Below are 16593 nucleotides of genomic sequence, written 5' to 3' on the forward strand. Positions count from 1 at the left end.
ACCGTATTCATGCACATAACGTTTTATTTTTCTTAATCAGCAGCATAAGTTCTCCAGTGACTCTGGCTCAAAGCCCATCAATCCCAACATGTGAGGCATAGGACCATCTCAGATGTTTGTTGGTCCTGTTTCCTTGTATAAGCAGGCACTGAGGGTAGGTAAGCAACTCAACCTGTCATCTCAAATTGTGTGCACTACACCAGATAGGTGGCTGGGTTCTCCCATCAGGACAGAGTGAAGCACTCTGTGTGGGAGCAGTCAGGACTCCAGCTGAGTGAGCGCCATGGGGATGGTTGAGATGCTTACGGGTCAGATGGGGATGCACAAGTGTGTGTTTGAGATGAGACTGATGGTTGGTACTCAGGGACTATATGGTTGTTGCAGGGTTTCTTCTGAGGGGGCACAAATGTGGATCATTTCAGTAGATATGTCATGAAAACATTAAATCTCAATTTTTCCTCAGTGCCCACTGTGGAACCAAGTGGAATCTTTTGAAGTTTGGTTTGATTAAGCAAATGTATTGCATTTAAAAATTTCGAATGTTTATATTACTCAAACAGTGAGTCATTACAACAATACACTGCTTTACATTTTGTACATTCAGTTGCACACAGACAACCAGGTTTTGGATACCGAGCAGCTCTATGGCAACAGTTTAAGGCTGTGCCGATCAAATATGTATATGAGATACTTTATCACATGATAAAAACATCATCGTGACTTCAGTAAAATCAGTCTTGTAGTTCAGTGTGATGGATTGTCTGACTCAATCAAGTGTCAAATCTCTGTACATTGATGCTTATCTGTAATAAACTTAAATGAAACTGTGAGGGAGTTCAACTCTGAATTCTACCTTGGGATATGTATTAGGAAAATGATAGGCAGCGAGTTGAATGCTGTGCAGTGCGTTAACCTCACTCCCTGGAACTTTAAGAGACGTACTAGTGACAGATGCTAGCTCCTATGGCTTTTAGCTTCTTTGCTAGCTCGTCCTCTCCGATGTCCGAGGTTGCAAGTTAGAGTCATGGCCAGTGCAATCAGAAAAACACAATGTAGAGAGGTAGAGTTTTCACTCGTCATATTAGCATTTTTTTTTTTTGTCCGGTCACTCAAAACCGGCACACCCCTTTGTCAAAATACTTTCCTGCAGCTATGGTTTTGCTTTAGCAACTTTATACACTGCCACTATAAAACATATTAAATTTACTCTGTGCACTTCTACAAGGTCATTGTGAAATCTGTTTTATGTTACCACTGAGCTAAAGTATTTTTTTGTGCACGCCATCCTTGGAAATTCTTAGCGTACTGTGCAGTCACTGTGAAGTGACATGAAAGCAGCCAGTCCATCCACTCTGAATGGTTCAGCCACTGCAGAACTCTCCACATCCAATAACTCTTAAGGAATGAGGGTACATATTACGCTGGCTTTTTTTTTACGGGTAAAAGTAAAATTGGGATCTCAGAGCCTTTTGAAAGTATTGGCACATGCAATTACACAGCTTTAAAGAAGTGATCTTGTGAGAATGCATAAGTCTGGGACATTTTGATATTTACTGCCTATTGCTAAAGGGCTATTCTTCTTGTTCTTTTCTTATATTTTTATATTCTCATTCATATATCAGGCCCGGAAACCTCTCAATTCCCCTCGCTTCTGTCGCTGCCTCTTAAGCAATGGCTTTACAACTTAACTTGACATATCTATGTATTGATCGGGTCTGCAGAACAGGGCTGTTTGAAGTAGCATTTGTCTGACTATCGACTACCTTTGCCCTCCACCCACCCTCTTCCTCTTCATCTGTACTTGACAGGCTCACTTACCCCTCTCCCTCCACTCTTCTCTGCTCTCCTTCCCTTCACTCTGCCAGTTTTATCTGCATGGCAGAGGAAGTGAAAGGAGGTCACTATCCGCTGTCCAATCAGATGGGTAAACACCCACAGTCCTTCACTTCAGTTAAAATCAATAGCCAGCAGGGTTTATAATAGACATGCCCATCTAAAGCTGGGCACCAGATTAGCAGCATTAAGTAAAGGTTGCCAGAATGTGTATTCTTGACAAATTCTTTGGGAAAATGCAGAAGAACGGTGTTAAAGGGTGTCTTCCTGAAGCAAGAGGATGATGTCAAGTTTTTTTTAGATTTTTTTTTTTTTAAGTTAATTAAGTGTAATAAACTGAAACCTACACTTGGATTTATTTAGTCTGTATCACAAGATAAGTGGATTTTCTTGAAGCAGTGTGTCCAATGCATCTGGACAGAAGCCCTATCAAAATTACAAAATGTAATTAAATTGTAAGTTCACATGCATGCTTGTTAAAGGACCATTACTTTCATTTTTCTATATTTCTCAAAACAACCTTCAATTTAATCACTGCCGTGGCACCATTCTGCTAGTCCTGAACTTCAGATTGTTATCAAACTTTTACTTTTTATTACCTGGCATTACAAATGAGTAGGCTGTGTAAAACTCATTAAATATAGATTCATATCATGAACAATATTTCCATAATATCACACAGTCATTGTGATTATTAAACATTCGTTGAGTTCAGTTCCTCTGTTAAAGGTTATAGGAAAAAACCTTGAAGTGTACCAACTGGAGCATGCATCCTCATACCCTGCTTCAGACCTATACAGCATACCATGGATAACAGTATATTACCCTTGGACCATGTTTTTTTCTTTTCCCAGTATTGACATTGTGTCCAGGTGTTTCAAGTCATTTCCCCCTCTGGAGCTTCCAGGCCTTAACTCACACCTCAGGGCCAGATAAGGTGTCTTTGCTCCACTGCACTTCATAACAATATATATACACAAAACCCAATGGTGTGTGTGTGTGTGTGTGTGTGTGTGTATGTGTGTGTGCATCTCATCTACTGTACAGCAGAGGTCCACTCTAAGCTTATAGAAATCTGTTGGCATTCTTTTAAGCTTCCCTGGCTGCAGCAAAAGTACTGATGCTGTACATCAGGTAAGGGAGGAAAGCTTTTTATGGCTGCTGTTTGGCCTTAAGCTGTGCTCAGTGTTCAGACATGTCAGAGCTGAAATCAGGAGCTGTCCCCGACGTCTCTGCTGTGTCCAGTATCAGATTTATATTTAGAGATGAGCTCCTCTAACTTTTGATGAATGCAATAAAACAAGCTTTCCTTCGGTGGCTATTAAAAATATTATGCACTGTGCTTTACATTGTTTCTGAGATAAGATGGGGATTTTGTGCTGTGTGGATTTTTTGAAATATTTTCAAATTTATTGTGACATGTATCGTAAATCAAGGTAAGAGATTAATGGATCGAATAAAATGAATACAGTTTTTCATATGGTGTTACAGCTTATGAATAAAACTTACATCCATCAAGCAACTGAAAAGGTGTGTTTAGAGCAGGAAGCTCATTGACATATGTTGAAGATGAGTCAGGCTAGGGCCAAGATTAGTCAAATTTCAGAATACACATTTTGCGACCCTCTGGACAATTTACTTTAATTAATGTTATTTATGAAATTTACATTTTCATGATCAAGCAATTTACCACAAAGTTTGTGTTCATTTTTGCCTTTTTGTCCCCACAAATATCTCATTACCTCACTCTTTCTCTCGATAATTTCAATAATCACATCTCATTTGAATACGCAATCAGTGTTTATTTTTGATGATTATTTAATGGAATGCTGCATGGTTTGTAAAGGTGGATCTGGCTTCACAACTAAATATTTTACAATGTGTATTTGATCTTGCTTGAAGTCTTATCAACAGCTACAATTGCAGGTAATGAACACATTTGTAACGAGACAGTATCTCTAACCACTAGGACACTATAAGTTTGCTTCAATGCTGCTTAGAGTGGCTCTTGTTAAATTAAGCATTGTACTAGATAGTCATTTTTCATGTGGAAGTGGAAATTATATTTCGCCTGTCAACACCATTACTTGTGTGTCATAATGTATGAGCCAACAGTGATTACAATTAGGCTCTCTCTTTGTGGGTGCCAGCATTTTCACCTAAGGTCAGCAACAGGAATCCGACAGGAGACACAAAAACACTCATTAACTTACTTTTTGTCATGCAAACGTAAGGTAACAAAAGCCTACACTAACCTTCCTATAATTATATTGTTATAATGGCAGGGGTATAATTTCCACACAGATGGTAATTACTTATGATGTTGTTACAGCATTGCCATACATCATGAATGCTCCTGCTGCACTTTGCATCAGTCAAGGATCTAGTGTTTTCAGTATTTAGAGGACTACCCATGGTGCATTTCTATTTCTTCCAAGGGCAGATGTGCTGCCGCCAGGGAATGTCTGGGTCCTAGCTCAGAGACTAAAGGCTCCTACAGACTGTGAGATTTCAGCAAATGTATACATCCGTTGCAAGCCACACTGTCTAACGTGGATTTATTAAACGTGGGTATGACATCGGCATCGATGTATGTAGACTATGCAAGTATAACCCTTAGAGACAGAGAAACAAAAAGAGGTATACAGTGAGAAAATGCCAGAAGCAGGAGAGAATAAAAGCAAAGAGACTGGATTGATGGAGCTTAAAAGTAAAAAAAGTTGATGAAGAGCTGGTGAACACCAAAACGATCTTGTTGGACTTACATTGATCAGGGCAGTAGAATGTGACTCAATGTGGTTTTCAGAACTTCAGTCATCTGTAAAGGATGTCACACAACATAAATTTATAGAAATTATGGTGCTGCAAACTTAAAATACACACTTCAATTCAAGCAGGAGTGGAAAATCAATGGTTCTTAGGCCAAGTGGACGCAATGTATTGCATGCAAAGTCTATGAAAGGAGGACAATTTGCCAGGTACTTATGTCAAAACATGGTGAGATTTTGTTTTGGCCTTTGTGTCCCATCGTAATGAGAACATTGTTTTGAACAAGCAGTAAAAACTGCGGCTTCACATCGAACCATTCATTGGTGCTCTTTGGGACCCAGGAAATTAGCTGACATGTTGGTCTCGTTCAACTGTACTCTCCAGGCTGATCGTTTAGTATTCCATGCATTATGACCACACCAAAAGAGCGAGACACTCTTCTGCAAATTGAAAGCATCCTCATTCAAATGTCAAATTTGAATATGTCCGCCTGTATCTGATGAACAATCTGCTTTATTGCCTCTGTAATCGTCCACTCCGGATTTGAGAATTAAATTTTTCTACATTCTTTCACTGCCTGCTCTTACAAAGGTCAGGCAGATAGGATTTTTATTTGTTTCACACTGTTCACATGGGAGTGAAATATGATCCTCTTGATTAGTCTCATAATTCTGTTATCACCACTCCTAAAGGTTGCATGGAAGCTACTTAACCTGCACCTGTTTGTCTTGATATGAGCAGTGTTATTGGCATTGGATGCTGGAAAAAAAACTACTAGCTACAGTAACTTTATATAAATAGAAACCCCTCTTGAATGATAGTACAAGGTGCTAATGTGTCTCTTTTGTTTTTAATTTACATTTCAAACTTCATGAAGGTAATGTCATTTATTTTCAGGTTATGCTGGTAACAGACCCTTCTTTACCTCCTCTTCCATCCAAATCATTTGTTAATTTCTAAAAGAAATTCTCTGGCATTATCATAAAGTTACTGAAAATGTAAGTACGCACTCAGACCACTGAAATTATTTTTTTTATATTCAAGTGGCATCCGACGTGACATCATCAGTCTGAAGTTTAGCATTTTGACCAGCGCCATCTTGGTTTTATTGGAACTAGATGTACAGTTAAAAGCGAGGGTTGGGTAAAACTGAGAGCTTATCCACTGTGCGCCCACCTACACCTGCAAAAATGTACCCATTGGACGGTATCTGAAACTCACTCATTTTCAATTTGTCTTACTTTTGTTTAAAATTTATCAGTCAGAGCATCTACTGAGGCCAAATGTCTTCAATCTTCTAGCAAGAATTTCTAACTCTCCCAACACCCAAACTGACCGTCTGCCATCACCGGTCCATGAACTCTGGAAAACATTATCGTACCAGGTCAACATACATTAACCTGCAGGGGACTTGAATTTCATAAAAGTTTTTCTTTAAACTGTAATAGGGCTCTTTAAGCTTAAAATAAAAATAAAGACGTCCATGTGTCTTAGACGTATTGACACAACCTAAGACCCAGTGTTTAACTGTGTTCCCAATCCTCTGCTCTGGAGGTGAGAATGCAGTAATTCCCAATTCCTGACACCATCCCGATTGACTGTCACAACACATAAAGTCAGCCGAGATAACTCCCACACCCTATCTATCCTTGCTGCTATGCAGAATTTGGCGGGAAACCCTACTGACCCAGGTCTTATGTTACTGCACCTCACTGTTTGACAAAACCAAAACTCACACTCACAGCTCTCTTCCCAGTGCAGAGCTTGGTCTAAGGAAAGAAAAGGACACACAGACACACAAAATACCAACTACCCATCCCACTCTTGCACCAAACTTTCAGAACAAGAATTCAGGTGTTCCGAGGGAAGATGGGATATGCAATAAGGAGAGACATTTTCCCTACAGAGAGTAATACATTTTTTAGAGGCCAAAGACAGGTTTGGGAGGCAGTTTAAACAAGCATGATTTTTGTGAATGACTGCAACTGCTGGAACAATTGTTCTGGAAGGACTGTGTGGGAAGCCAGTGCTGCTGATTTAGTTTTAGGGGGCAGTGACAGTCCAATGGGTTATAGTGATATACTGACCTTACCTTAACCTTAACCAAAACACAAACATAGCTGCTGAGTTAAAAAAAAAACCATCTAATTTCATGTGTTCACAAAGAAAGATGGCATGGAGGGTGAAAAGCATGGCAATTATTTCTTATTAAATAGAAGCCTGGAAGCTTGGAAGCTAAATGGAGGCTTCCTTACATATGAAGATGCAAAAACACCAGTAAAATCATAGTAATTTGGACCCACCTTACATACAACGAATGTGTCCAAGCCAGATGGACAAAGTGAGAAGGCCAACCTTTGAAGCTCAACCTACAGCTTCAGTCAAGGTTCTTTCTACTCCTGTGGAGCGATAACATCCATTTTGCTACCCTGTCCTACTCATACACAGGGGAAACAGTGCATGTTGATAACAAACAAATTGAATCCGAAGTATTGTGGGCAGCTGGGTATTTGGCCATGTTTGTAGTGTTGATGAAGCACACTGGAGCAAAAATCCGCCACCTTTTTTCCTATTGCTGGTCACAGCAATAAGTTGTCCCAAAGTAGAGTTTATGGAACTGAGGGAGGTTGTTGTTGCTCAATTTGACATTACAGCTCAATGATCTTGTATTGTAGGATTGTCAGGCACATCAGCTGGCTCCACATTAAAATTGTAAAATGTTAATTTCCTTTTGTTTAGTTTACCGCTATTAGCAGTTAAGTCAGTCCGTTTGTCAGTTAAGACATTAAAAACAAGATTACAGTAAAACATACAGGTTCCTTTCCAGAGATTAACCTATCCCTTCAGCTAATAATTAATGAACAGTCCATAAATGATGCATAAGGGAACTGAAGCTAAAGTGACTAGATTATTATGTATTTTTCATTCAACAATGGATGGATATTCATTTATTTATAAGAACTCTTTGCCATCATTGTCATCCTAGGGCTCTCCGTGAGCAGTTTCCAACCAACAATAAGCCGACATCACCCTGGTTTGTGTGCCACAGAGAGACGCAGTTGCTTGTCAGCACCCAATTAGAGCCGGAGGGGGCAAATTAACACGAAAACCAAGAAACTCCAATTAACACTGACACATTGATTTGGTGGCAGGCGCATCATTGTCTTAAAATTAGAATTAATCAACACGGCAGAGGGTGCCAAGTCGAAGGTCTGGCAAGTGCTAGGGCTTATGGGAAGCTGATGGGGACTGCAGGCTGAAGATTAAGAGGAGTCTCAGTTTTTATTCATATCTCCCCTGTTTTTTCTCTGTATCTATCGAAAATCAGACACAATGCATTTTTCCATTAACTCTACACAGAGGACAATGAGCAGGGTAGACAAGCCATTTTTTTCTGAATGCTTCTGCTACAAATTAAGTACATAATAAAACCCTTACATTCACTTGCAAATGATGCGAAAATTAAAATCTCAGTCAAGCACATGGCCATTCATATATATCTAAAAAAAACACCTAAAAAATAAAATGAACTACATATAATCTATGACTGTTGAGGATCGCAGCTGCAGGCTACTGGATATCTTCACTCAACGTGCATCCTTCATCCCTTCCACTCTCCCATCGTCCTTTCTTTCAATGTTTCTCATTTTTTTATGTACAGTATTTGTATTTCTTCCAGTCACTTCACACTCTCCTTGTCTTTCTCACTTCTCATTTTAATCTGCCACTCCCTTTCTATCTCCTTCAACCCTTCTCTCTTTCTTTCCCACTGACTCCCTGGTGTTGTCAATCTCGGCCAACCTCTGCCGCTCGTTCTCTTTTTTTCTGTACGTCATTCTCTGGGCTTGCCCTGCAGTGCCCTTGAAGTTTCTGGTGGAACACATTAACACATCAAACTTTGAATCCATTGATATGCTTGGCCTTGGCATGCTGCCACAAACTCCAGATATTTGATCCTACCTGCCAGGTGGTACACAAGAATGCAGTGGGTGCTGGAGAATCCGTGCTGGATGAAGACAGACCTTGGCTTAACCAGAATCTTTCTTGTTTTTATGATATCTGGGTAAAGCGATATTAGATAATATTACATTTTTATACATATGCATGTTACAATTATTTCAATATATCAGTGTTCGTCTGAACTGTGGCCATATGGAAATACCATATGTTGTTATGGATATTTTTAGTTTTATCATACGAGATTCAGAAAATGTATTTGTTTTAATCGAAGATTGAGTATATTTACAAATTAACCACATTAATGTTGGTAAATCTATACAATACTATTTATTTGTTGTCCAGTCCTACTTGGAACGTGATGTAGGAAACTGAAAAGTTGAAAAGAAAAACCTGAACACTGTAACTAGAAAGATTTAGATTTTTCCATACATGGCGTGAGGGGGTCACTACATGGTTGCATTAGTGTGGAAATGATGCAGACCATATATTTTGCCGGTCACAGTCAACAGATCTCAGTGGAAAATTTTGGACTGACGTGTTGAACTATCCACCACCATCATCAAAACATGGAATGGACTTTATTTCTCCAGTAGCATTTTAGAGACTTAGAGAATTTATGGAAATGAGCACTGGATCTGTTTAGGAAGCTCTTGGTTTTCCCCAAACTTACATAGTTTAGGATGTTTTTTCCCTTAAATTTTCACCATCTGCAGATCGTCAACTTTATAAATCCTCAGACTCAAAGTGGGGCATTTCTTTTGTAACTTGACAGACTTTTACTTTTTGGCCCAACAGAAACAAAAACAGGCTGTAAGCTCACAACTTCAAACAACAGCATAAATACAATTGTAGAGTGTTTCACTGATCAAAGTAGAATTATTTTAGTGGATCGCATCAAAAGGGAATAAGTATTATTGATGATTTGTGCCTTTGAAAGGAGCTGAGCTGGCAAACGGTACTATTGAAGAGGGCAGGAATTTATGAGCCTACATGAGGAATTTGCATTAAATATACTAGCTGCTATATTTATACTGATCATTTAACTGTGATTGTTTTCAGTACCATAACATCCATTTTGATGTGGGCACATATTGTCCAAATTGGTACTCAAAGTTATCATAGGAAGATTTGTTTCTTTTTTGCAAGCACAGGTCAACATTTTTATGTTGCCGTTGTTTTGTTTTTTAAACATGACTATAATGATCTAATCCCTCATCTTAACCACATTTATTGTAGCATGTAATGACAAAGCTCGCCCAATCTTATAAAAAGTACTAATTATGATTCAAACAATGATTTGTCCCTTAACTTGATTCATTTAGGTGCCTAAACTTAGACAATCTGTTACCATAGCGCCCTTATATCATAAATCATATTCATTTCTTTAAATATTTATTTGTAAGGGCTTTGGAAGGCACTGGCAGATGATGTTGTCTTGAAATCAGATTACAAAGCACTTGTCTCGCTCTGGAGGATACAGACTAAGGGTATTGTCATCAAACTTAGAAGACTTGTTGCTCCGAGGTCCTAATGTAGTGTTCTCCACAGCTTATAGAAATGACATCATTCAACCCTAGTCTTGCCCTGTGGTGGTGTTCTGTGTTGAGGATTTACTGGGATGTTAGGGTGTTGAATGCTTTGAGATAAGTGTTGATCCCTTGTGCCTTAAAAAAACCCAGAAACTGGTATTATATGACTGACTATTACTAAAATTTTAATTACATGATCAATTGAAGGCAATAATGACAAGGGGGTAGTTACTGCTTTAAGGATCATTGGGGGGTAATACAGAGAGACAATAATTGAAAGTGTCCAAAGAAAAAAATGGAGGATGTGGGATTAATTGTGTTAAAGTGGGAATGGAGTGCTCTCTGGACAGCACTAGTCTGACGAAAGGAAACCGGAGACTGATTTTTTTTAATCCCCTGTGGAAAAAACAAAGATAGCCTTAAAAAAAAGAAAATAATCAGAGTCAAAATGATTTACTTTATCATGAGTTAACACAGACTGACCTCTGTTGTTTCAAACAATTATCCAGCATCTAGCGCACCCGGCATCTGGATTAGGGCCACAGAAAAACACTGGAGATAAGCATCACAGTTTAGAATTGATTAGATGATTGATGATCCCAGCTTGAGTAAATTAGATATTTGTGGTTTAAAAGTAAGACGATTCGACGAGGAAAAGACTTTAAATTACTCATATTTTATTTTATATTTATAAGGAAAGGGTTTGTTTAAGCATAACATTATGTTCAGAAAATGAACAATGATAATACAAAGTGGTGAGGAAGCATAAAACAGGAGCTTCTGTGTCTGCAATTACATAGATGAAGCCAATTAAAAGCAGTTCTTTTAATTTTTTCGCTGTAGGTGACAGCTACTTTGTGTGACGGGTCACTCACTATTTTTCCACAGCAGCTCAATGGGCAAAGCAAAATTATAACTGACCTCATTTGATAGTACCAATGCTGTGTTGGTGGAAAATTAGGGCTCGTGTTTTCTAAGGCTAGAGTCGGGTCGTCTCTACAACTACTGTAGGTCTGTGCTGCTCATCTCTCCGGGGATGTTTGGAGGCGCATGATCACCTCAGTCTTACAAGTTACCTTTCCCCCTGCTACACCAAGCTTCCAACACTGATGTAACCTATCCCAACACACAGTTCCCTACAATACTTCTTTGCTTATCTTCCTTTTACCCAGACTCAGCCGTTACAACAAGACACCTTGGACTTGGGACAGTGTTGAAAAAAAGATATCTTACTTCTTCACTGAACTTAGGCCTATTCCATTTGAGTCAATGGAGCCATTTCTTGGACTTATTTTCTTTAATTTCTTCGTATACGATTTGCTAGCATAGGATTTATTATAATCCTGTTGTTGGATTATAGCTGCCAACAGCACAGATTGCATTTCCATCTCTCTCGGTAGTGAGGGTCCCACTTTGGTCTAGAACTGTGCTTGAGACACAATGTGATACTGAGCTTTAAGAATGAACATGAGTTGACACGATGAACATGAAAGCATTTAGATAAATATCAGCAGTGTAATCACTAGATTTAACTGGCTTCTGTAAGTGATAATGCCGGTTATCTCGGGTGCTTTTCTGTTTTTGAGTACTAGAATCGTATCCAGATAATTCAGTTTGGTATAAAAATGTAACAACATGCATAATGCTTGCCTTGAGGTCTGACTGAGAGCTCATCCACTGCACAACCACTTACATCTAAAACCATGCAACTATTGGATGGTACTAGGTGTCAATCATGCTGTATCCACACCCCAATGCATACCGTGCTTTATCATCTATTTTACTCCAAATGAGACCATGATTTACGACTGGTTGAAAAAACCAAGATGGCGCTGGTTAAAATGCTACACTCAAGGCTACAAAATGGCAGTTCACAAACCAATAGTTGAGGTCACGGTTGGTTGCCACTTGATGGCGGCAACCGAGACAAAAAATAAACATACAAAAACAATTTTTAAAAATCCTTTTTTTTTTTCTTCCTATCATTCTTATTACCAGTGACAATCTCTACATCTCAGTGCTGGGTATTTAACCATTACAAAGTTAATATTTGGCAGTTGGAGTAATCAAAGATGGAAGACTTCCACTACTGCACTCACTTTGAGTCTGCATAAGAGCATTAGTACCTATTACAAAAACAATTAGGTGTGTAAAAACCTATAATAAAATGTAAATCCTTCCCTAACAACAAATGCCAGACGTTCCCAAGATATTCCCCCTTGAAACGCTAACCTACTTTTTGAGAAAGGAGGGGCATTGTCAGTTTGGCTGAACTTGTACTGACCTGACTCCTTTAGGTAAGCTGTTTGACTTTGCCAGCTGCCAGATCATCCCCTGTGGGCCCCAATAAATATTCTGAGGCGTTTTCATGCTGTGGGGTAGCAGCCTTTCTTCTCACTGACTCTGGGCTTTGTAGTTAACCCAAATAGTACAGAGAGGTATCCCTGACAACATAACTCATTAATTGCAGTCTCACTCTTCTCCTTATAATCAATTCTTCATACGGCAATGGCATTATTTTATGGGTTTAACATGGCACCCGCACATGCACTCTCTGTTTTGCCTGTGGTCCAGCATCAGCAAACAAGTAAGATCTGTTTGTGTAGTAGAAACATCATGCAGAGAGCAGCATGTAACTCTGCCAAAACCTTCTGAAGATGAATGAATAACAAATTGTGTTTCAATGCCAGTGTGGCCTGACTCCCATAATGTCGAAGCTGAATGCAGTGAAACATAATCGAAACAGGGAACTGCAGGGACTAAGTTGGAAAAAAAAGTATCTCAAAGCGACACTTTGATATTTTGATAGTCAACGTTATTGATAGAAGATGTTGTAGGTGTCATTCTGTAATGCTATTTAAATTTGTTTTTAAAGGAACTCTAGACTGTGATATTACAACTTCCTAACGTCCTTTTAACCTCTACCAGGCTTTTAGTACAAGTATTCCTCAGCTGTCATAGCCTTTAAACTGTTTCACATATGTTTAAAAAAGCTTTCATTTAAGAATTTTGACTTTTTTGGTGGAACTGCCTTAATCTGCAATAATGTACAAAAACTGCCAATCACACAGCCCTTGTATTGGCATTCTGTGGCCTCTTTCTTTGCCCTCAGACTCTTTCTCTTCATATTTTACAGACACCATGTCTACTCGATGCCCTTAGCCAGTTTCTCTGTGGATCATTATTATGATGAGCTACTGTACATGTCTACCCAACACCTCCTCATTTGTTTTGGTTCCTCTTTATGTATAGAGAGTAGTTTACCTCACCCCTCAGGATTATTTTTGACATTTTTCTTGCCAATCTGGCATCTCTCTTGAGTGTCTTGGCTTGGTTACTGTATCTGCCTACCAGCATGTTACTGACTCACCAGTGACAAGTTGTTGTTAACCCTATCTGCGATGTCCATTTGGCTATTAGCTATTTCAGTATGCTCATGGTTGCCATTTAGTATACTGCATTCACTACTCAACATTCAGGGTAGTCCGTTGAATGATGACACATGCATGTTGCACACCTGTTGTCTGCTGATATGCTTGGGGCAAGACCACATTATGGTTTTGAAGTCACATAAGTCTTGTAATAAACCACACAGCAATCTTTCCCTAACCTTAAGTAAGAGCTGTGATTGCTTAAACATAATCAAAATGGCATTTTCATTGTCTGACTGAATTGCCTTTGTTTGAACGTTTGTCAAGCACAGGAGTCCGCTTGTGCTGATCTGCTGAGTGAACAACTTTGCTTTCAAGAAAAGTATGTTTAATTTCAATATGCTTAAGAATTATTGCCCTTGGTTATTCTTTTCTCTGTCTACTCCCAATCCACTTGTCTCCCCTATCCCTTATTTATGGTCCTATTACTGTACTTTTAAATTTCCTTCATTTGTGTTGCAAATGTCTGTCTTTGTTTGATTTATTTCCGTTTGTCTTTCCTCTTCTCTCCTGTACAATATTTAAAACTCTTTGTTTTACAAGACCTTTCTGGTTCATCAACACATTTTTAGTATCTGATCATATTTGTTTCCTTTCCTCACTGGGATTCCATACTGCTAGCATGTATATATAGCATTAGCGTAAAAGTATGTATGTTTATATACTGAGATAGAGTCACGTGAGAGGAGGTTTTCTGCTGTTTGCCCGAAGCTGGTGTTGACCAGGTCAACCTAATACTAACTAATCCCTGAACCTGTATGTATGTCTCTGTCTCTCTCTCTCTCTCTATCTCTCTCACACACACACTTTTCTGAAGCTCCACACCTGGGCCCTACGTCTGCCCTGTTACTGTCTCCTCAATAATTCACTGCTCCCATGATTTTCGAAATCATGGGAGCCCATGTTTTATTCATCCACTGAACAGAAATGTTCAACTGCGCGCGCGCGCGCACACACACACACACACACACACACACACACACACACACACACACACACACACACACACACACACACACACACACACACACACACACACACACACACACACACACACACACACACACACACACACACACACACCACTAATCTTGCATTTGAAAAACTAACATGAAGTTTTTTTCCTTATGTTACCATGCATGCTCAGCGCTAGCTCCCATCAAAACACAGGTGCAGTTATACCTTACCTCTCATACCGTGGCGCTTGACTTGTCTAGTAAAGTGTCTTTACTAGTTTCCATTCAGTGCCCTCGTTATTTCAAAAGCGATGCTCTTGCAGCCACCTGAGTGCCTATGGGTGTGTTGTTCTTAAAATGAGGTGCGGTCGACTCATTTTGGACTGTTGTGGATCAGCTGGAAACCTTCCCTGAAGTGAAACACTCGGCTGGCTGACCAGTGGTGTAACCTCATCAGTCAGTCAATCAGTCAGTCAGTCAGTTGTCGATGTAATGGTGAACCATGGCCAGTCCAGCCAAAGAACAAACTCATTGTTCAGAGCAAGGATTACTTTAAAAAGAAAGCAATCAGCTGTGACGACAAAAAAATTGAATATCAATGGTGTGGCTTTTCTTGTTGGATAGCATTGTTTGTGTTATTACTCTCACTGACAGAAAGGGGAGACAAAAGTTCTGCACTGCAGGTTTAAAGTCAATGGTCTAATGAATGTCATCAGATTTATATGAGTGAGAGGTGAATTGTGATATCGCCTGGACTCAGTAACCCGCTCAAATGGAGTGGGTGCATTACCCATTACACAAGACCGCCGGTGAAGACGTTTGTGTGTGCTTTTCTCTGCCTGATCTTGTTGACGTTTTTACGAAGGCCCAGTTTGGGAGGCTACAAATATGACTGTAAACTTTTCTAAGATGTTTGTTTGGTCACAGTCTTGAGTGAATTATTTTTCCTATGCTCCATCTTGTGCACGGTGACTTCATCTCTCTTGCAAATTAAGTGATGCAATGACACAATTTCTCCCTTATAAGTTCCATATCATCTGATGTCTTTAAAGTTTGGCTACAGGCATATACTGGTATAAAGTAACTGCTGTGCCTGAAACTGTATTTTTATTTTATTCACCTGACACAACTGGTGATTGAAATACCTATTTTTGTCTAATTTGAAATTCTCTTCCAGCGAACATGTTTAAAAAAACGATTACCTAAAGTGCCCCATGAACAAGCTGAATCCAATTTGATTCTAATCATCTCCGACCTGTGTTGTAGTGGGGTGTGGGAATCAATAATCAAATAAATAATCAAATACTGATTAGTGAGACTGGACACCTAGCACAGGCACATCCATACACTCAGAGGTGCATATTTATACAGTCTGAGGTTCCACATTTGCACACATGAATGCACTCTGATGATATGTGTGTTGACTGACACGCAGAAAGATATGCACTCCCTTGTGGTCTTATGATCGGGGACAGGTGAAGTTGCAGACACACTTTCTGGTGGCATTTTTGCAATTAAAGTGGGCCCTGTGGCTATCTTTCCGCTGAGTGCACAAGCCAAATATCAGGGCAAGGAGCAGTGCTGCTTTGCTCCCCTAGTGGAACTAATTAGATGTTCCCAAAGGACAGCCCTGTCATCACATTGTTCTGCCCACAATACAGCCTCATGTGGCCCTGCAAGGGAAGCAGTGGGCCAAAATAACCCGGTGAATAACTAAATTTTACCAAGTGCCTCATTCCAAAAACTATGCATTTTAAAAGAAGCTGAGAGTCAACTGTCGATATTTCTAAACCAGATGGTCCACTAAATCTGACAATGCAATGCTAATGTCACACATTTTAGAGAAACAACACAAACATGCCTTGACACAGCGTTTAAAAGTTGATAGAATAACAACATTTACAAAGTATCCCAACATGGCTAGTTGTATATTTTGATATTGCTTCTGCAAAGCTCTTTAATGTCTTATATCTATTGTCAGAGCACAATAGCAGTGCGAACAATCATTTACGTCAAGCTTGTGAATTCCGCTCTGTTCCAAGTAGTCTGTTCCAAGATCTCTCTCATAAGTTAAACATGATACTGGAATATTCCACTCATAAAATACTGTAAGCT

The 16593-nt window shown here is 39.3% G+C and overlaps 1 long non-coding RNA gene across 2 annotated transcripts in view; it reads right to left on the bottom strand.

Moving 5' to 3' along the window:
• The window catches only part of LOC118318012, a 19181-nt gene continuing 2588 nt past the window's right edge, over positions 1–16593 (bottom strand). Inside the window, exons 2-4 of one of the 2 annotated variants that reach the window (XR_004795601.2) lie at positions 4599–4651; positions 1819–1871; positions 1–392 (exon numbers count right to left, since the gene is read on the bottom strand). This is a non-coding gene — a long non-coding RNA (uncharacterized LOC118318012). The remainder of the gene's footprint in view (positions 393–1818; positions 1872–4598; positions 4652–16593) is intronic. The other variant, XR_004795600.2, reaches the window with a different exon arrangement.

The sequence above is a fragment of the Scophthalmus maximus genome, chromosome 13, assembly GCF_022379125.1.
Source record: "Scophthalmus maximus strain ysfricsl-2021 chromosome 13, ASM2237912v1, whole genome shotgun sequence".
NCBI lineage: Eukaryota > Metazoa > Chordata > Actinopteri > Pleuronectiformes > Scophthalmidae > Scophthalmus > Scophthalmus maximus.